Source organism: Motacilla alba, chromosome 22 (genome assembly GCF_015832195.1).
Source record: "Motacilla alba alba isolate MOTALB_02 chromosome 22, Motacilla_alba_V1.0_pri, whole genome shotgun sequence".
Taxonomy (NCBI): Eukaryota; Metazoa; Chordata; class Aves; order Passeriformes; family Motacillidae; genus Motacilla; species Motacilla alba.
The window spans coordinates 3,172,882-3,195,114 of NC_052037.1; positions in this window are offsets into that span (position 1 = coordinate 3,172,882).

Sequence of the window (22,233 nt, forward strand, 5' to 3'; positions counted from 1 at the left end):
AAGACACGAACCCTGGAGACACAGGCAGAGACTGATGAGTGCCTGGTGCTGCTCTCTTAAACCATGGGCTCCAAGTGCTCCATAAATTCCACAGGAGCCTGCCGCTCCTCAGCTTTCAGAGAACATGGAATGGTTTCAAACTGAAAGTGAGGAGGTGTAGAAGAGACGCCAAGAAAAAAATCCTTTCCTGTGAGGGTGGGGAGGGGTTAGGATGGAATTCCCAGAGCAGCTGTGGCTGCCCCTGGATCCCTGGAAGTGTCCAAGGCCAGGCTGGAGCAGCCTGGGACAGTGGGAGGTGTCCCTGCCATGGTGGCACTGGATGGGCTTTAAGGTTCCTCCAACCCAGCCCATTCCAGGAATCCCTGATACAATAATAGATAAATAAAGATTCTGTGTTTCCACGATCCAAAGGCAATGAAAACAGGCTGTTACAGCCTCGATAAAAGTGTTCCCACTCCGAGTGTGACTCTCACTCCCAGAATCCCAGGGAACAGCCACTGGATGTTGGAAGCCCCTTCAGCAGCCCAGACAAGGAAAGGGAGGAACTCCTGTAGGATGGGCTCTTGTGTTTGCTGGGAATGTCCTGACGAAGGCAGGAGTGATGAATCTGACTCCATGCTCTCAGAAGGCTGATTTATTATTTTATCATACTATATAATATTTTAAAATACTAAAGAATACAGAAAGGATACAGACAGAAGGCTAAAAGATAACAATGAAATCTCGTGACTCTTTCCAGAGCCTCCACACAGCTTGGCACTGATTGGCCAAAGAGTGAAAACAACTCACAGAAACCAATGAAACAATCACCTGTGGGGAAACAATCTCCAAGCACATCCCACAGCAGCAAAACACAGGAGAAGCAAATCAGATAATATTGTTTTCCTTTTTCTCTGAGGCTTCTCAGATTCCCAGAAGAACCCTGGGCAAAGAGATTTTTTCCAGAGAATGTGAATGCCACAATGGGCCCTGCCCCAACAGCAGCTCCCAAAGAGGAACCACAGCTAAAGAGGAATCCCAGCGGTGTGTGACAACACCCTGGGAAAACAGGCACTGGGGGAAGGGTCCATGGAGATCCGTGATCACACCCAGACCCAAACACAGATATAGGAATGTGCTCCCTGTTGATGGAGGGACAAAACTCTCCTTTGTCCCTTTCAAAAGGAAAAGAGCCCAGAAGTTTCTCTCCTCAGTTTGCTGAAAAGACACCTCACAGGACCTGGGGGGCTTCACCTCAAACTTTTGGATAGCCAATTGGACAGGAGCCAAAAAGTCCTACCTGGGCAATTCACTAGAAAAAGAACAAAGAAACCAATGGCTTTTGTGAGGTGTTTTACCAGGGGCAGGAGGACCTCTTGCACCTGGCTCGGTTTTTCTCTGTAAAGAGTTTTGTTCTTTTGCCTTTTATTAAAACCTTTTTGTTTCCAGCACTGCCACAGAAGCCATCCTGCTGATTTGATGCCTTCTGAGGTAGCTGAGCTATCGTGGGTGTGAAACAGATCTCCAAGAGCTTGTGAGACCTGGCTCGAGGAGGCTCCTATTTCACACAGACCCTTGGTGAGGCCTTTGGGCTCCGATTCTCCAAAATGCAGCTGCTGCTCATTATTGTCCTCCTGGATTTATTTCCCAAGCAAACAGCCCCTCCATTCTCCACAGCAGCATTTCAGGGAAGGAGATTTTGCTGTGATGGGAAAAACTCTGATGCCAGGGTGATGGGCAGAGATAAAAGTGAGGTAAGTGCACACTGAGTGCCACAGAATCCATTAGGGGAGGGAACACTCAATGACTGCAAATAACTTGTTAATATTTCCTTATTCCAGGAAAAACTCTCTGATGTCTAAAATGTGAGACATCACATGGGCCGGTGAATTAAGAGACAAATCTGGGAAAGATGCAGCAGTGAACTATAGATTTCTGAAACCAACATTAGCTGTAAGAATAAAACCCCTAAATTAGATTACTTTTCAATGATCCAGCAGAACCTGCCTTGAAAATCAGGCTGCACTGCCTCCAGTGAAATCCCTATTTATCTGTTTGAGAATCCTGCATTGGACCACCCATAATTTTTGTATTTTTGGGATGTTTTCTGAACAGGTGGAGGGCTTGGCTAAATTCAGGTAGGATTTTAGGGAAAGGTTCTTCCCCCAGAAGGTGCAGGCTCCCCAGGGATTGGGCACGGCCCCAAAACTGCCAGAGCTCCAGGAGTGTTTAGGATTTTGGGATATCTGTGCAGGGCCAGGGTTGGATGGATGATCCCTGTGGGTCCCATCCATTTCAGGATAATTCCATGATGATGTGATTCTACTATTAAAGACTCCAAGTGTTTTATGAACCTGCAAAACATTTTTCTTAATGTTTAAGATGGAAAATTTCTCATTCATCTGGAGGACACAACCCTCATTTTCACTGGGAAGAGAGGAATCAGAAATCCTGAAGGGGTCTGTGTGAGCACCCAGGATTGGAATCTGGCCTTACCTGTATTTTTATTCTTTTGAAAATCACATTTCTTTAAATATATTGCAGAAGTGGTCATGCAGGAGTGGTTTGGTCTCTCTTTAGTGGCTGGTTTTGAGCTCTGGGGTAAGCATGGGGACCACCCCAACTCTCCATAAAAATACCCCAAAGCAAAAATATCCCTCTGAATGAGCACAAATGTTCTCTGCCCCAGTGTGGGACTGAGCGTGGCAGCTCCAGCCACAGAACACTCTCCAAAAGAGCAGCAGCCCCAGGAATCAAAGGCTCCTGCAGGATCAGAGGTTTACAGTGAGAAACACGGAGTATTTCCATGGATCTCAAATGCAGACCTGATCCCAGCCCTCCAACAATTCATTACCCGGGGCCAGGTAACCACTGCAGAGCCAGAAGCTGCACGGCCCAGGGACAGGGCCCAGCCAGCCGTTAATCACTGCAATTACCCCCCTGTGTGTAATTAGCCCCCTCCCAGGAGATTTTTATTCTTTCCCTGCACACCTCCCCTGCCTCCTGCTCCAGGATAAACTGCAACATAATGAAGACAACAAAACCCCTGAAAACAGTCTGTGGTTTCATTAAAATGATCGCTTTGATGTCTTTTTTTTTCTTTTTTTCCTGCGTCCAAACCACAAAACACTAAATCTGACAGACAAGAGCAAGCTGCTGTTGGAAGATTTTTCAATGACGCATCAATTAAAAACTTTCAGAAATGATCAGACTGCAGTAGCAATTTAGAGAATGGATACAGAAAACATTATTTTGAGAAGTTCTGTAAAATGAGGACATGTCCCCACGTCCATCCTGCTGGCACAGGCACCATTTGAGCAGCCCAGACCCCCCAGCCATGGGGTGCAGGACACAAACTGCGGGCTCCTTCTCCCCCAGAGGAATTCTTTGTCACTGCTCCCCCCTGCTGTGGTCTTCAGTCACTCAGGGTCACCAGATGTTGGATTTGCAGGGGTCCCAGGACGAGGGAAGAGATGAGAATCTTGACTCCATGTTTCAGAAGGCTGATTTATTATATCATGTTATATATTATATTAAAAATGCTACATTAAAATGATACTAAAAGAACAGAGAGAAAGGATTCATCAGAAGGCTGGAAAGGAATAGAAAAGAATGACAATAAAAGCTCGTGACCCTCAGAGAGTCGACCCAGCTGCATCCTTGATTGGTCATTAATTAGAAACAACCAGCATGGACCAATCACAGATGCACCTGCTGCGTTCCACAGCAGCAGACAGTTATTGTTTACATTTCTTTCCTGAGGCTCCTCAGCTTCTCAGGGGAAGAACTATCTAGCAAAGGATTTTCATAAAACATCATGGCGACACCCAGCAGCACCAGAAATATCTGAAAATTCACTGTAACTCCTCCTTGGAGGGTTCTGGAGCTCTGGGTCCATTCTCAGCTCTAGGCCTGTTGCTCTTTGTGAGATGGAAATACAGAAATAAGGAAAAGAAGTTGGTATTTATGCTGAGGAATTGAGCACAGGAAGCTCAAAAAGGGAAAAAGCTTCCTGGACATGCAATACCTATGCCATGATACATGAGGGTTATCCCCTTCTCACGGTGTGCTGAGGAGGAGAAGAACATCTCCAGCAACATCTGTTCAAGTCTGAGCCCTCCACTGCCAGTGGATTGCATTCCTTCTTTCTGGATGTATAAATCAGAGAATCGTGGAATGGTTTGGGTTGGAAGAGGCCTTAAAGATCATCTCCTTCTAATCCCTCCTGGTGCTTCGTTCAGCTTTAAACACAAAAGCAAGGAAAGCCAGAGTTGCCTTTTTCATTGTTGTTTTTCCCTCAAATGGTTATTTGTGGTGGCAGAGCAGTGCCCTTTCCCCCATTCTCCCAGAGTGGATTGTCACTGCCAGCTGGAGACAAGGAATAGCTGCCCATGGAGAATCTTCCTGCCTCACCTGCCCTGGTAACCCTGGGCCAAATTCAAACAGGAGCAGCCCAATGCAAGTAAAAATGCTCTGAAATCCAGGTAGGCTGCAACTCCTCTACAGATAATTTATTGCGTGACCTTTAAAGAGCCAAGAACCAATCTGAGCCTCAGAGGCAAGAAAAAAGGCAAAATTTGGGCAATATTTAGGAAGGGGCATGACACTTTTACCACCAGGGATGGTGACTGCTGCCAGGACTGGCACTCCCCTACACAAGCCATGTTTGCCCAGATAGAAACCAGCCAAGAATCTTCTTCAGCAGTCCTGAATTATTAATCACCAGAAATAAGTGATGATGATGATGATGATGATGATGATGAAGATGATGAAATCTGACTCCTTATAACTAACTCAGAGCTCCTGCAAGTAGATGGGTCCTAAATCTCCACACTGGCTTTATACACAGATTTTCTGCATCCTCCAAAATGCAGAATAATGGAAGTGATGGGGAAAAAACCCACAAGATGTTCAGGATCTGTCAGACAAGGAGCAGAAAGCAGAACTGAGTCTAAACCACAGGTTAAGTGAGTGCCCAACCCTTCCTTCAACACAGGTTGATTTTGGAGGAGCTAAAATTGTCCTTTGCTGACCCCTCAGGTTTCTCCTCCCTCCCTTTTAGCTTGGCTGTCAATTTTCTGATCGTTCCATTTGGAAGGTGAGAAAGAGCAGGGCTCTGCTCAGTGGTTCTGGGACTGATGTGGGTATTTCTCATTTCAAAGGACACTGTGGGGAATGAAGGAAAAATTTAAGTAATTTTCTTAACCTCCTGACTCCCAGAAGGCACAAATGGAAGTCCCATATTTTTGTCATCAAGATGATAGCAGCAATCTGCAGACCTGTGTGAGGCCACAAACATTTACCTGGCAGGTTTTCTGTAAGTCACAGCGAAAGAAAGATAAGCCCAGAGCAAAATCCATTTCCCTGATAGTGTTTCTGTTCAGGAGCATTGCAGAGAAAACACAAACAGGAGCTGACTGTTTAAACCCATCTCAAAAAGGGGCAAAAACTGAGCCTCTGTTGTGCTCTCAGAAACCACAGCAGAGGGTGAGCACAGCCAAGGTGATGGAATGTTTTACTGACACTTCTAAGTTTCTTTTCACAAGTTTTGAGGTGAATTTTTGGTTTTCAGCAGGATCCTGCAGGTTTTGAGGTACAGGAACACTGGGAGTCTTTTAGGGGGTTTGTTTCACATTTCTGAGCTCCACATCCAGCACCATTTAAGCTGCACCTTTCACAGGTGCCAACGTGGACAATGTGCCAACACCTTTCTCTGTTGCCAACATGGGATGCTCCTGGTGTTGGAAAACATACCAGTTAAAATATTTTTGTATAACTTTAGTCAAGGGGTTTTGTTTGCCTTTGCCCTGGAAAAGGAATTTTGAGTTTCTTTCCAGGGCATTGTTCCACCAGGCGGGGTGTGATGAACTCAAGATGTCACTGTCACATTTTCTGGAAAAAATCCTCTTTTCCCAGGATTCTTCTCCTGGGAAGCTGAGAAGCCTCAGAGAAAAAGGAAAACAATAATTATCCCATTTGCTTCTCCTGTGTTTTGCTGCTTTGGAATGTGCTTGGGGATTGTTTACCCACAGGTGAATTGTTTCATTGGTTTCATGTGAATTGTTTTCACTCTTTGGCCAATCAGGGCCAAGCTGTGTCAGGGCTCTGGAAAGAGTCACGAGTTTTCATTATTATCTTTCAGCCTTCTGTCTGTATCCTTTCTGTATTCTTTAGTATAGTTTAGTTTAGCATTCTTTAATATATTATAGATCATAAAATAATAAATCAGCCTTCTGAGAACATGGAGTCAGATTCATCATTCCTCCCTTCCTCTGGGAACCCCACAAAATATCAACAGGCTGGGCATAGCCCAAAAGATAAAGGAGCAAAATGGCCACTAATGGGACACCAGTGGCCATCAACCAACATCTACCCCAGACTCTGCCTCTGGCAGAGTTAGAGACATCTCAGGAAATGACTGATAAGAAAATCAAGGAATGAAGATCTAATTAACATCAGAAGCATGTCGTTCTTCTGACCAAGTCCTGGTGGCTGCACCAGGATTTACTCCTGGTGACAATCTTGAGCTGCTTCCCAGCCTTTTCTTCTCTCCTTTGAAAAAGGTAATAAAGGAGTCAGATGATCAATTTTGAAATTTGCAGTTGCCAAGCAGCTTTGAAGCAATTTAGTGATTTGGGTACTTATTTCCTGCCTGTCCTGATGGCAGGAGATGATATAAGGATATTGAGCCTTAATAGTCTATTCATTCCCCTGATAAAACCCAGGGAACGGGAATCAAAAGTTTTTTTGTTTTTTTTTTAAATGTTAATTTTGGCTTTACAAGAGCTTGTTGTGCATTGTCTTTGAATTCTTTTTAGGAAAGCTCTGAAAAATAAAAGCACAATTTGCAAAGTATCAGACACCCTCCACCATGCAGGTCTGAACACCCATTCAGCTGGACGGTCAGGGGATCTGAGATGCATTAATTAAAACGGTGGTGTTAATGAGCACAAAAGGAGTGGGAGCATCGCCATTCAGCAGCCAAGTGGCTCCTGTTCACTGACGTCTAATCCTCCTCCAGGGATTAATGTCAACAATAGAATTTAAATTCACTAAACACCTTATCAGATTGGCATTTACACCCCGCTATTAAACGTTTATCAGGACAGCAAAAGCCTGGATTTCATTCCTTTCATCCTCACATCTCTGATTATTTGGGGAAGGAGCTCCAACAGATCATTCCTGTCCTGGCTGGATGCCCAGGATGGGTCCAGGAGTCCTCCAGGGAAGTGATTTGGGTGCAGCCCCCTCCCCACAGCCCCCTCTTGGTTTATCTGCCAGGACTCAGCAACCTCACGTAGATTCACTTTGGATGGAAGGAGGAAATGCCTCCCTGTGAGGATGAAGAGGGGCTGGGATGGAATTCCCAGAGGCGCCGTGGCTGCCCCTGGATCCCTGGCAGTGCCCAAGGCCAGGCTGGAGCCACCTGGGACAGTGGGAGTTGTCCCTGCCCATGGCAGGGGTGGCACTGGATGGGATTTAAGATCACTCTCAACCCAAACCATTCCAGGATTCTGTGATTCAATAATTTAGTTTGAAGCATCTGCAAAGAGCTTGAAGCCGCAGCTCGGTTCCTTGGTGTGGCACACAATGGACTGGGGATGATCCCGTGTTTTAAGAGTCGCCTGACAGCTCCTTCATGATTTCAAAATAAAACTCTCCTCTTTTCTCTGTGGCAAAATCCTCTCAAAGAGCCGACCGATTCCTTCCCCAAAGTTTCTTTGTGTTCTCCTCTTTGTGCTCACCCCCTTTGTTCCCGTGGTGGACTGGGAGTAGCGAGGGCTGAACAATCCAATTTTGGAACGAAGGGCAAAACTCGGAGTCAAAAGCAACTGTGCTACTCCTCAAACAGAGGAGGAAATGTTGAGCTGTGCACAGCCCCAAAGAGGTGAGACACCATACCCAAATCCATCCCATATGTTGAAACTCCCTTTTGTGACATTCACATTCTCTGAAAAAAATCCCTTTGCCCAGGATTTTGCTCCTGGGAAGCTGAGAAGCCTCAGAGAAAAGGAAAACAATAATTATCCCATTTGCTTCTCCTGTGTTTTGCTGCTCTGGAATGTGGTTGGGGATTGTTTCCCCACAGGTGATTGTTTCATTGGTTTCATGTGAGTTGTTTTCACTCTTTGGCCAATCAGGGCCAAGCTGTGTCAGACTCTGGAAAGAGTCACGAGTTTTTATTAGTAGCTTTTAGCTTTGGGTAAGTGTCTTTTCTGTATTCTTTAGTACAGTTTAGTATAGCATTCTTTAATATAATATAGTATCATAAAATAATAAATCAGCCTTCTGAGCACATGGAGTCAGATTCATCATTCCTGCCTTTGTCAGGCATTCCCAGCAAATACAACACCCTTTTCCTACCCAGGGATTTGCAGGAGGCTTTCAACACCAGCACTTACAAGCTGTAGCAAACCCTTTGTAGCTCCATCTCTGTGTTCCATTCCACGGGAGATGAGAAACATCTGCCCAGCTGCATGAGTACAGGGGGGATCTTGGGGCACAGCTCTCAGCATTCGCATCTCAGAGGGATTTCAGACAGATTTGAGCTCTCTGTGTCCTTGTTCTCACAACAATCCTGACAAAGCCCTGGCATTCCAAGTGGGAAGTTCTGAGCACTGATCAAAGTCCTTCCATAATTGAGCAGGCCCAAGGCCCTTGGTCTCCCATGGGCTGATCCAAATCCCATGGAAGGGCAGGGAGAGGCAAGATCACTGTTGTATTTGCAGGGTGCCCCGTGGCAGGAAGGAATGATGAACCTGACTCCATGTGCTCAGAAGGCTGATTTATTATTTTATGATATTATATTATATTAAAGAATGCTGAACTAAACTATGCTAAAGAATACAGAAAGGATACAGACAGAAGGCTGAAAGATAATAATGAAAACTCGTGACTCTTTCCAGAGTCTGACACAGCTTGGCCCTGATTGGCCAAAGAGTGAAAACAACTCACAGAAACCAATGAAACAATCACCTGTGGGTAAACAATCCCCAACCACATTCCACAGCAGCAAAACACAGGAGAAGCAAATCAGATAATTATTGTTTTCCTTTTTCACTGAGGCTTCTCAGCTTCCCAGGAGCAAAATCCTGGGCAAAGGGATTTTTCCAGAAATTATGACAGTGACAGATCACCTTTTAAAAAATTAGAATCACTTCTGCCGTGGCTATGAGTGAAGAGACAGATCTACTTCCATGAGCCAGGTGCCAAATCCAGCCTGGATTTCATGGAGAGAACAGGCTGGGGATCAAATCCCAGTCTGGCATCCCTGAGTCCTCTCTGCTGCTCCTTTGAAGGTCTTTCAGCCCCTGAACCCCACAGCCAGCCCAGCACCCTCCTCCCTGCAGCTCCTGCTGGGCTTAGGAGGCACCAGGAGCTGCAGGGTTGGCAGAACTGATGGTGCAGGAACAGATGGCAAGGACGAGTTAATTGATCTGCTGGGGCAGCTCGAGGTGGCCTGCTGGAGCAGAATATGCAAAGAGGAGAATATGCAAAGATCCATAATGAACTTGCATTAGCAACAGAGAGGAAAAAAAAAATCCTGTGGCAGAAACTTGTCAGATGAAAATCCAAATTCCAGCTTTGTTCCTGCTTGTAGCCAGTTCAGGAAACTTCATTCTCTGGGATGACTGTGGGAAAAAAGTGGTTTAAAGCTTTTCATTTTTTTTCAAGTCGTTTTCCCAAAGTGAAATTTCTTCTGCCAAGCCATCCTCCTCAGTAGGAGCTGTAATTTTACACTGAGGAACAAAACAACTCCCCTTTGCCCTTTCTGGGTTTTGAAGTCTTTGTTAGAAGCATTTTCTTAAAATGTGTCTCTGACAGGAGGGAAAGAAACCTCAAGGAGATGCTAAAAAAATCAGAAAATCAGAGCATTTCCATCATCAGGGTTACCCTGGAAAACACCACAGGCACAACCACCCTCGAAATCACAGCACAAAATTACAGCACGTTATCAGATCACAGAATGGTTTGGGTTGAATGGACCTCAAAGATCTTCGTGTTCCAACCCCCTGCCATGGACAGGAACACCTTCACTAGATCAGAATAATTTACCAATTGTTGGCAATCACTAAAGAAAAAGTTGTTCAGATATTTCAGATAATATTCAATTCTTGGTGGGTTTTTTTTTCTCCTCAGAGCAACAAATTAAAGAATAGCAAGATTACAATAAAATTCCGGAAATCTGAAGCAACAAAAAGAAATCGTATTCCTGTTAATGGTATCACAATTTTGAGGAATTAAACTTAAACCTTGCCCTATTTCATGTCAGGAAGAGTAAAAGCCCTGAGGCAGAAAATGCAGAATCTTTAGAAGAGTCCCTGCAGGAGACTCTGCAGGAGCTCTGAGCCGCTCCTGGGCACTCCCCTCCCCGCTCCTCAGAGCAGCCCTTGAGCACCTGAGCTGTTCCAATGTCAAGGAACAAGTAATGAAAGTTTGGCCGTTTCCCTTCTTTTTTAAAATTTTGGAACTAGTTGCAGATTTCTGTAACTCTGGATGCATTAACTGAAATTATTGTGCTAAAAATACCAGGACATCCTCGGCATGCAGTGTAGGCTGCAAACCCTGCTTTCAATACAGAGATTTAAAATATCCCAAACCATGCAAATGTGTATTTAACGATAAGGAAATATCCCTGAGGTCAGGAGATTTGAATTTGCCACCCACAATTAAAATTGCCTCTCAAAACCTAAAGACTGCCAAAAACAAACCCCAACCAAAGCCCTCCTGGAGTGACAGGAACTTTCAGCAGACACAGCAATCAACGGGGTTCTGTATAAAATTAATTCTATAGAATGAGGCTTTAAATAGCCACCCATGGATTAGGAAAATAAAAGATAACATGGAGATCTTTACTGCTAGGTTAGAGAGCAGATCATCCCAGAGGAGGGACTGATGAGGAGGTGCCACTGTTTTCCCTTTGGGATCAGAGGAGCAGGGCTGCACGAGATTCTGGGCAGCTGCAGATCCCAAACTTTCATTTTAACACCAGTTTTTGTGTGCACAACACCCCTTCTCCTTCTCCTTCTCCTTCTCCTTCTCCTTCTCCTTCTCCTTCTCCTTCTCCTTCTGAGGATATTTGGGTCATTCTGAGGATCTCTGGTCCATTCCGATAGATTTGGGTCCATTCTGAGGATATTTGGGTCCATTCTGATAGATTTGGCTCATTCTGAGGATCTCAGGCCAGTTCCAAGGATATTTGTGAATTCTGGCTGCAGCCCTGCCTGCTGTGACCCAACAGCACGATTCACTTTTCCATGTCCCCACAAATCTCCAGCACAGGGGGAATGATGCCAAGTTCTTCAAAATCCACCCATGAAAAGGACCCTTAGAGGCATTTTGAGCTTTGTGAGGAGCAGGAAACTTTCTTCCAGTCAGCCACGAGGGTCAAGGCCAGGTTGGACCGGGCTTGGAGCAGCCTGGGACAGTGGGAGGTGTCCCTGGCCATGGCAGGGGTGGCACTGGATGGGATTTAAGGTCCTGTCCAACCCAAACCATCCTGGGATTCTCTGACTCTGCCTATCAGAGGCTTTTGTTCCCATTTTACACCAGTAAAGCAACGTTACAACGTCTCCCAACCTCCTGCATAATGCAAGCGACATGATTTCATCTGGTAGTTTCAGCACTGAACTGGATTTATTTTTTAATAACACCATATATATTTTATCCAAACTGTCATTCAGGCCTTCAGAGCTGGGAAAACTAAGACAAACATTACAGAAAAGTTTATGATTCCCTCACTCAGAGGATTTCCACTCTGTTCTCATTATTTCTGGCAGACTCGCTGTGGGGAGTTTTGCTTCTTCTCCTCAGTTATAAATATTCCATGCAGATTTTTAATTAGAGCAGCATGGGGGTTTTTTTTGGCTGAGACAAAAGAAATTGGATTTTCCCCCCCTCACCATTTGGGCTTCATTCATGTGGATGGACTTCCAGTAAAGTACCCACATCAAATCTCTGCATAAACAAACCAGAGGCTGTTTTATTGAACTAAAACTCTAATTGCTTTTACCAACAGGTGTCTGCGAGTTGGAAAGCAAAACAAACGTTTGATCTGGTCCTTCCTCTAATTAGCAACAGATGAATTAGCAGCTGAAGGGAAAGATGCACTTTTTAGCCCATTGTCTGGGTTTAAACTGCTCTTGTGGAATGTTTCATTCAACAGGAATTTGCTTATGAAGGAGTCAGAATTAGTTGCAGGGAGCACTGAACCATAAGGAAAAGCAAAAAAAGGGAACTCTTGGGGGAAGGATAAAGCAGAAGGAGTAAACAACAGAGTTCTGATTTCTGCCTTTCAGATCTCCTTCAGAAAACTTTTGCTGTGCTCTTCTTCATCTGCTGCTGGATACCTGATTGAGGATTTTATTGGGGATTTTCAAACCAGCTGCCTCGTATAGAATCAGGGTCCCAGACTGGATTGGGTTGGGAGGGACTTTAAATCCCATCCAGTGCCACAGACAGCTGTGTTTGTGGAATGCAGGCAGATCTGGGGACTCAGTTCTGTTGGGAGCATGAAAACACTCAAATATTTTGGTTCACATTTGAGGTGCTCTCTCTCTAGCCAACATGCTTAGGTTAGGGTGAGGGGTAAAAAGGATCTTAACAGACACTGGATTCAGTTCCTCACCTTTAGACATCACTTAGATCCCTTAATTCCATGGTGGCTCGTTGTTTTAGGGTTTTTTTGCTGGATTTGGCGAGGTGTTTACACCTTTGCATGCTGGTTTCTCACATTTGCACGTCAGCTCCAATTTCACCTTTGAGTCCCAGGTGCCACCTCCCAGGAAGCAGCGGGGGGGTGGGGGGATACCCGATGGGAGAGGGATTTCTAACCATCAACAACAGGTAATTAAAGAAAGACTATTAAAAACAGGTGATTACAAGATGAAATTATTAACAACAAATAGTTAAAACTCCAACTCAGCAGCAATTGGTTTGACCGGTTAACTTTGTAAAAAAATGGACAACTTTTCTACTCGTAACTCTGCTGAGCAGGAGCTGCAGCTGTGGAGGGCAAAGGATCCTCTCAATTCCACTTGTGGGATGTGGGGAAGAAAAGTCGGGGAAAGCAGCAGCTCCAAGGCTGTCTGAGCAGCAGCCTTGCTCCCCTGGCACACGGAGGAAAGGTGCTTTTTCCCTGGAAAGACACAGGGGTGGCAATTAGGGACAGGACACTGAGCTGTCCCCTGGCCAGCAGAGTCGAGCCACACTGGACAAGAGCAGGAAGGGACCCCCAAAAGGACATCACTGAGCCTCCTCTCAACAGCCAAACGACCAAACAGCTTCCAGTTTCCACCAGAAATGGAATCAGGTGTTGAATTCATCTCTGGGTTTTTCCATTTGACTCCTTAGGGATCACAGACAGAATGAGGATAGATGGATAATGAAAGATTTGGTGTTGCCATGGATTTTTTTGTAGCAAGCAAACAAAATTGGGGAAAAGGGGGAAAAATAAAAAAGAGGATACTGGGAGAGAGGTGTCTGAGCAACACCCCCAGCCTGACCCCTCAGGGTGTCACAGGGACAGTCCTGTTCCCTTTCAGAGCTCCCCAGGCTGACTCCCAGCTGGTGCTCAAGCTCCAAACTCTGTTTATTCCTGGGCTTGTAGGCTCGTGTCTCCTCTTCACTTTAATTGTTTCCACGACCTAACAAGCATTTCACAGGGAAACAAAAAAACAACAACAACAAAAAAAAAAAAAAAAAAAACAACCCACCAAAACAAAAAAGCACACTGGAAAGTGTAAAACTCCTCATGTCCTTGTTCTCATATTTTTCCTCTCAGTGTCGCACCCCAGGCAAAGAAATTCATTTGGCTTTACAAGGAATTCTGCTGTAAGTCAAGTGTTATTAAGGGCTTCTTCATATTGTTTATCACGGGAATCTGAGCTGATGTCTGGCTGAGCACTCCTAGGGAAGCTTGTTTATTAAAAGGTACAAGTGTTCCTGCAGCCCTACAAGCACGGCCCTGACAAGCTCTCTTTCTGCACAGCTCCGGAATAAATAACTCCAGAGCTGAGGAGAAGCTCAGGCTCTGCCCTGGCTGACAGCAGCTCGTGCCTCCTGTGCTGAGCAATTAGGCATTGGGAAAAACGCCAATCACTTGTTTTTGAAGTTTTCAAAGTTTAATAGTAATAAAAATGGTTTTAAAAGTAGTAATGTAATTAGAGTCATAAAAATTTGGACAATTGAGATTAGGACAATACGAGACAATAAGAACAAAGAGTTACTGACAGTCCGGGTGCCTTTTCTGGGCAAAATAAGCCCGAAAAAGGACCCACGTTCACAGAGGATTAACCCTTAAAAGCAACAGCCTGTTGCATATTCACACACCTCACCCATGATGCATCAATTCCATTCCAACAAAGGAGTCTGTCTGGGCAGTGTCAGCTGCTTCCTCTGAATCCTGATGGCCAGGGCTCAGCAAGGTGGGAAGAAGTTCGTTTCTTCTGATAATGGAGCAATAGATTGTTTTTCTCGGAAAGATTTTGGTGTCATGTGAAGGAAGCTGAGAAGCTGATAAACCTCAGAGAAAAAGGAAAACAATCCTTATCTCATTTGCTTCTCCTGTGTTTTGCTGCTTTGGAATGTGGTTGGGGATTGTTCACCCTCAGGTGATTGTTTCATTGGTTTCTGTGAGTTGTTTTCACTCTTTGGCCAATCAGGGCCAAGCCGTGTAGAGGCTCTGGAAAGAGTCACAAGTTTCATTATTATCTTTCAGCCTTCTGTCTGTATCCTTTCTGTATTCTTTAGTATTTTTAGTTTAGCATTCTTTAATATAATATAATATAAAATAATAAATGAACCTTCTGAGAACATGGAGTCAGATTCATCATTCCTCCCTGCCATGGGGCACCCTGCAAATACAATAATGAGGAGCCCTTAATTGTCCAAGCAGGCCGTGGCACCGGTGCCCAGAGCAGCTGTGGCTGCCCCTGGATCCCTGGAAGTGTCCAAGGCTGGGCTGGAGCCACCTGGGATAATGAAAGGTGTCTCTGCCTATGGAGGGAGAGGGAATTACATGAAATTTTATGTCACTCCCAACCCAAACCATTCCATGGCTCATGATTCCAGGACAATAGTAGTTCCTTCCTCTGAATCCAGATTTTAGTCTGGCCTGAAGTCCTCCCATTAAACCCCATTCCCACTCAGGGTTTTCCTGACAGGCACAAAAATCTGCAGCTCCAGCTGGTGCAGTGTCCATTCCCTCTGTTCACATTCCCTGATCCTTTCCTTGTAACATATTAAAGAAACAATTCCAACTCTCCATAAAAAAAAAATGAGAAATTTCTCCTGAGTTAAGAGCACATTATTTCATGAGCCAAAAAAGAGAGACAATTTAATCTCCCCAAATTAGCATAACTTCCCTATTATTCTAGAGACTGCTTGATTAAATTAGCCTGTATCACTTTAAAAGGGATGAGGGATGAATTGCAAAGGAAGAGAGCTTAAAACTGAAATCCAAAGAACAAAAACCTCACAGGGACGCATCAAAGTGAAAACACACAGCACTGCCAGCACCAACCAACACCATGAAACCCCACAAAAGCTGAGGGGGTCTCAGGGAGGGGGCACAAGACCCTGACCCCCAGCTGGTGCTGCTGGGACTCTTTTGTCCAACAGGGATTGCTGGGAGCTCGCTGAGTGACCGGTTAAGGGTTGGACTCCGTGGTCCTGCATGGTTCCACAGCTCCATTTCCAGTTGGTTTTCTCCCTCCGGGCTCCCTCATTCCCTGCGCCAGGGCGTTCGGAAGCAGTCCCAGCACTTCACATTTTATGCACTGACCTCCCAGAAGTCAGAGAGAAATTAATTAGGGAAAATATCCCACAGGAATTGCTGAAAACCCCGCATTTGGACAGGCTGCCCAAGCAGCGTCAGGGGATTTGCACGATTTTTGGACGCAAGTGTATAAACTCCTCTTTGTGCTCTTGAAAATCTGCTTAAAAAGGGACCAAAGTAACTGTGCTGGGCTCTAAAACTTTTGCACAGATAAAGCTGGGAAATCATGCTAATAAAATCATTAACTGCCTGGAAAAGCTTTTAAAAAATAGAAAAATGCCAGAACTATTAGAAGATACAGAAGACAGGCAGGTGCTCAGTTTAAGTAATCTGGAAGAGGATTCAGCCCAAAAATCCCCCTCCCAAATCCCCAAAAGCTTGAGGCACTAATCCCCCACTTTCAAGCTCCAATTAAGCACTCCTTGAGGATCAGATGTTAAAAAGCTCAAAACGAAACGCATTCCCGTTTTCTTGCAAACTATTTTCGCCCAAATGTTCCATTTCTCTGCCCTGACAGCAGATAATGGTGGGGAAACGCTCTCTGAGTTTGTAAAGCAGGTGACTGTAATGTGGCATAAACATGTTCATTATGCAAATCTGATTGCTTAAATCTTCAGCTGGAGCCCGTTTGTTTGGATGAGGCAGAAGATGCTCGGTTCTTCGAGGTTCCTTGGTTTATTCACCAGCAGATCTGCCGAGATAATTGTTGCTATTCCCCCCAAGGCATTCACGGCCCAGGGAGAGCTCAGTTCTGATAAGGGAAGGAAAAAATGTTACCTGGGCTTTGAGCTCGAATTCCACTGCCTAACTCAGAGGGAGGGTTGCAGTGATCAGAAAAATAGCAGTGCCTCACCTCGGAGGTATTCAGAGACGTTTTCTCTCAATTCTTTGAATGCCGCTGATGTTGTGTGGAAAGGATCGGATTGCTCTTGGAAATTGGAGGGTGGATATTAAATAACTGCAGGTCAGGAGAACAAAAAAACCCCGGGTATTACGTTTGGAGGGTGGATATTAAATAACTGCATATCTATATCTATATCTTATATCTAGCTAGATATTTATATCTATATCTTATATATCTAGATATTTACATCTATATCTATATCTTGTATCTAGATATTTATATCTATATCTTATATATCTAGATATTTATATCTATATCTATATATTATATCTATCTAGATATTTATATCTATATATATTATATATCTAAATATTTATATCTATATCTATATCTTATATATATCTAAATATTTATATCTATATACTATATATCTGGATATTTATATCTATATCTATATCTTATATATCTATAGATATTTATATCTATATCTTCTATATCTCGATATTTATATCTATATCTATATATTATATATATAGATATATATAATAGATCTCTATATATCTGTTATATATAATAGATATATTCTGTATTACATGTAATATTATATATTGTGTGGAACAAAATGGAGTAAAACAAATGGAACAAAACCAGGGCTTAATGGTCAGATTTATAAATATCACTGCTGTCACTGAAGGCATCATTGACTTCAGGATATTTGCATAAGGAGGTTGAAAACAAAATTTTAATCGAGAAAAAAAAAAATAGTAGCTACTTGTTTATTTTTATCCCATTCTCCAATTATTATTTATGTGCTTATTCAGGCACGGAATCCCCAGAGACTTCATCAGGATATATGGAGATTATTTGATAGCCTGGCTTCGTGTTATTTAATTCCCAGAAGAGAAAACAATTTCTCCAGCAATAACAAGAAAATTTTAATGTGCTTATTCCCTGCCCAGATCAGCTCCTTGGCTTTTTTTCCAGGGTGTGGGAATCACCGGAAGGGTGGCAAAAAAATCCCTGCCAGTGGAAGGATCTGCCTGTTGCTCCTTCCATATGCAGAGCTTTGAGGGGTGCATCTGTACAGGGAGGGGAAGGAGGTTTGTGGACTCAGAAAGGAGGAGATTTTGGAGGTTCCAGAGCTGGTGACCCCCAGTTTGTCCCTTCTGCCCCAGTCCAAACCTTTTACTCCAGTCCAGACCTCCTGCTCCGTGCTGGGAGAGGGGAAATTCTCATTTCTCAGCTGTGAGAAGCAGCACTGCCACCCCTTGCTGGAGCACGGGGAGGGAAGAGTTAAAAATTGTTACAGTTTAAATTATTACATATTAATTATAATTTATAATACATTATTATGTATTGTAAATAATATATTATATTATTTATATTATAATTCTAAATATTTCTTCTCTATTCATATTTATATCCTATTTATATTCTATTATAATTAGAATTATTTATATTATGGTTATATATTTTAAATCGTATATACTAGTGTTCATATTATAATTATAAATATTTCTATTAATTTATATTATATTATATTATATTATATTATATTATATTATATTATATTATATTATATTATATTATATTATATTATATTTAGAATTATTTATAATATAATTATATATCATAAATTATATATAAAACCCCACCAGATTTTGGCAGGTTTGTTTTTTTTTTCCCCACTCAGCTCTGAGTGAGCTGCTTCCCATATTGCAGATCCTTCATTAAATCAAACAACAGCTCCAATGCCTGAAAAGGTGTGCTGTAAAATTTGTTATTGATTTACAGAGGCAGCACAAAGGGGTCCAGAGAGCAGAAGAACCCTCATCCTGTGCTGAAGAGAAGAACAGCTCCTCAGAGATGCACAACCACAGGACTGGGGTGGAAAATAAAGTGAACCAAGGACTCTTAACTGATCAAAGCCCTCATTGGAATGGAAGCATTTGGAGATTACTTTCAGCTTCTGGAAGTTACTGACAATAAACAAATATCCAAAGAGTGCCTCTGGAGCCATCACGGAGCTGTTCATGGGGGTTTTTATGCATCAAGGCAAGAGAGAGAAATAAATTTTTAAAAAAGGCTAAAAAGGGGGTGAAATATTACTGCCAGGTCCTTGAAGGAATTTCAGCCCACAGGATGCTCTGGCTGCCATGAATAAAGGAGGTGACAAGGTCTGAGACAAGGTTTCAAAAGCAGGAGGAAGAGAAAGTGGAAAAGCCAAGATTTATTTGATTCATCCCAACAGCAAGAGGGGCTCTGCCTGCCAAGGTTAGCTGACACCAGCACAAAAATGGAATGGCCATAAATTTGTCTCCAACAAGATCTATTGTCACTTGGAGATGATGAAACCTGGTTTATCATCTGACTCTTACAATATATACACACAGAGCAGGACACGCGGGTAACAGATAAAATAACACCGTCTCTGAAATTTCCAAAGGATGCACAAAGCTGGTGTGGATTAAAGTGGAAATAACGGAGCGTGGGGTTATTATTTCCCCAAATAATCTCCTCTTCCTAAAAGGTGTGCATGAAGCCTGCAGGCCATCCTGTTCCACGCAGATAATCCCACATGGATTTGCTGATTTGATGCCAATGAAACAAAGAGTGGAGGTGCCATTTCCCAAATCCAGGCCAGGTCTAACGTCGCCCTGATTTTTTAAGATTTTCTAAACCTTCTGATGTTTACATTCTTGTAACAAACTTTCCCACACACTTTCTGTAAATAACGCATTGTTTTGCATTCTTTTATGGAGGAGGAGAAATTTGATGGACTGTTGGTCTGTCCAGTGTCATTGCAGAGGTGGCACTGTCACCTTCCAACCCACTGTCGCTTTTGGAAATCTATAAATGTTGGAGTCAGAAATTAAACTTCCCTTTTTTCTTCCCCTTGAGAGCAGCAGTGAGCGTGTTGTTCATTTCGTGTCCTACAGTGACAGTCTGATCCCAGTTCTGAGCCTGGATTTGCTTTCCAGTCTTGCACACATCAATTCTGTGCCTCAGTTTCCCACCAGCGAGGGGGTGATGGCCCAACACTGGCCACTGCCTGATCCCAAACATTATTGGAGTGAGCAATGGATGGGAACAAGCCAGGAGGTGCTTTGATTATCCTGCAAACCACTCAGCACATGGAATCATTCCTCTGCTAGGTCAGGATAAACCTACCTAAAAAAAAAAAATCTCAATTTTCCTCTAATTTCAGCTGAATAAAGGAAGGAGGGACTTCACCCAGGTTGGTTCTTCAGTGGGCTCTTTAGAGTTGGTTTGAAAAAGGAAAGAAAGAAAAAGAAAGGGGCCCTTCCCAGGCTGATTGATCCCACTCCAACACAGGGCAGATAAATTGCTTTTATTCCTTCAAATAAAAGGAGCCATAAGAACACTCACAGAGCAAGGCTTTAAATGTGCCTGCCCCCAGACAGAGATGAATTTCATTCTAACTGAAAATCCATACAAACTTTAATTTTGAATGAACCTTTGATTCTCAATTAATTTTTTTTTCCACGTCCTTAATTTCACTCAGAGATATCGGTGCTCGCACAGAACAATTCCCAGCCAGCTTCAATGACAGAGCATAAATTGCAGATTTGTTTTCTTTTCAGGCAAGGTTTCTTCCACAACATAAAGCAAAATTTCCAATTAAAGGCAGATCCTGTTGGAGGCAGCATCCCAAAACCACAGCGTGCCTCAGGCCTTGGGAAGAAACCAAAGAAACAGCCACACAACCAACAAACACCTCCAAAAATATCATTTATGGTCTTCCTGCTGCTCTGTTCTGGTTGGCAGAGCACTTTTGCCCTAATGAATAATTTGAAGCGTTAAAACAAATCCCAAGAGCAGCTCAGAGGGGCTGAGTGACCCTGGATTTCCTGCTGGCTGCGCCACAAAATGGAGACATCTGTATCCAGAGGGGCTGGAAGGGCTGAGTTTTAGTAAAAATCTAATGATTAAAAAAAAACCACAATAAAATTTTCTAATTAATAATAATTTTAAAAAAATAGTCGTAATAGTAATAGTAATAATAACAATAACAGTAATAATAATAATAATATCAAAACAACAAGACACCACCACCAATAATAATAATAATAATAATAATAATAATAATAATAATATCCTGGTGGCACCAAGCTTTGCAGGCCCCAGCCAGGCATTAAAAATGGGGCTTTTTGCCCAGAAAAATGCTAAAAACCCACCACAAAATCAGGGCACAGAAGGAACTGGAGAACACACAGATGTGGCACTTGTGGAAATGGACATTTTAATTGGAAGTGACACCAAGACACAAGAACAGACAGACATAAAACCCTGTGTGATTAGCATGGCCTTTTCCAGGCCCTGCTGCAGGACTGGAGCCTCTCTTGGCAGCAGGAGCGACCCCACAGTCATTTCCTTCAGCAATAATCTGAAACAACCCTCAGCTGGACACCTTTCCCTGCCCCTTTCTCAGGACAAGCTTCTCAAGCAAGGGGGAAAAAATTCCCTTTTTAAGGATGTTTGAAGAATGATTGCAACGTTCAGGACTCGTTTCCTCAGCACTGCAGTCGTTGTGAGCACCTCTCGGGTTTCTGTGGTTGTGTTGACTCCTGAGGAGTGAGAAAGTCCTTTTCTCCCAGCCCCGAGATTGAAGAAGAAGCTGAGATTCAGTCGGTTCTGCTCCTCAAGGTTGTTTATTTTCTCTTATCCAGTCCATTCTGTCTCTGGCCTGCTGAGCTCTGGCTGGCAGCTCAGCCCGTGGCACACTGACCGCCCTTGGGGCCGTGTTAGTTTTTTATACCAACAACTACGTGTGCTTTCTTTACAATGATTTTCCAATACCTGTCACCTATGTTGGACAGTCTGTCTCTACTCTAAACCAATCCAAAAGTGCCACCATCACCCAAAAGATGGAGGACAAGAAGGAGAAGGAGAAAGACAGGACAGGCCCAGATTCCTTCATTTGCCTCTTGAACCCCCATTCTAAAACCCCAAAATTCTACTTTTTCACCCTGTGACAAATTCACTATCACTCTACTCAAACTCCTGTGGCTTGTAAATCCTCACACAAAGCTGGTAATTTTTTTTCCACAGGTTAAAATCAAAGGCACAGGTGTTTTTGACTCTGTGCCAAGGTCTTTGAGCCCCTGCCAGGGTCTGGAGCCATCCAGGGCAGCCAGAGGAATCTCCTGGGTCCTGACACTCAACCAAGGGGAAAAAAAAAAAAAAAATCACTTTTTAAGGATGTTTAAAGAACGATTGCAATGTTCAGTACTCATTTCATCAGCACTGCAGTTGTTGTGAGCACCTTCCACACAACAGCCTGAGCAGCAGCAGAGATAATTCCCCTCGTTTCGGAGCGGGGCTGTTCCCCATCAGCAGCGAACAAATGAAACCTGATTGCAAATTTTGAATCCCATCACCAGATCCCTTTTATCTCCTTCTCATCTCTTTGAAGAGTGGCACATGAATGACACCAGTCTGTGGATTAATGAGCGCTGGGAAATATTCCTACATGCAGAGGCTGAGAACTTCAGCAGAGCTGAAAACAGGAAAGGACATTAAACAGGGAGGAAAAGGGGAGTTCTGGCTTTCATCTACAGCTCTAAACTGGGAGGCTCAGAGTGTGAGACACCCCAGAAATATTTTTTAA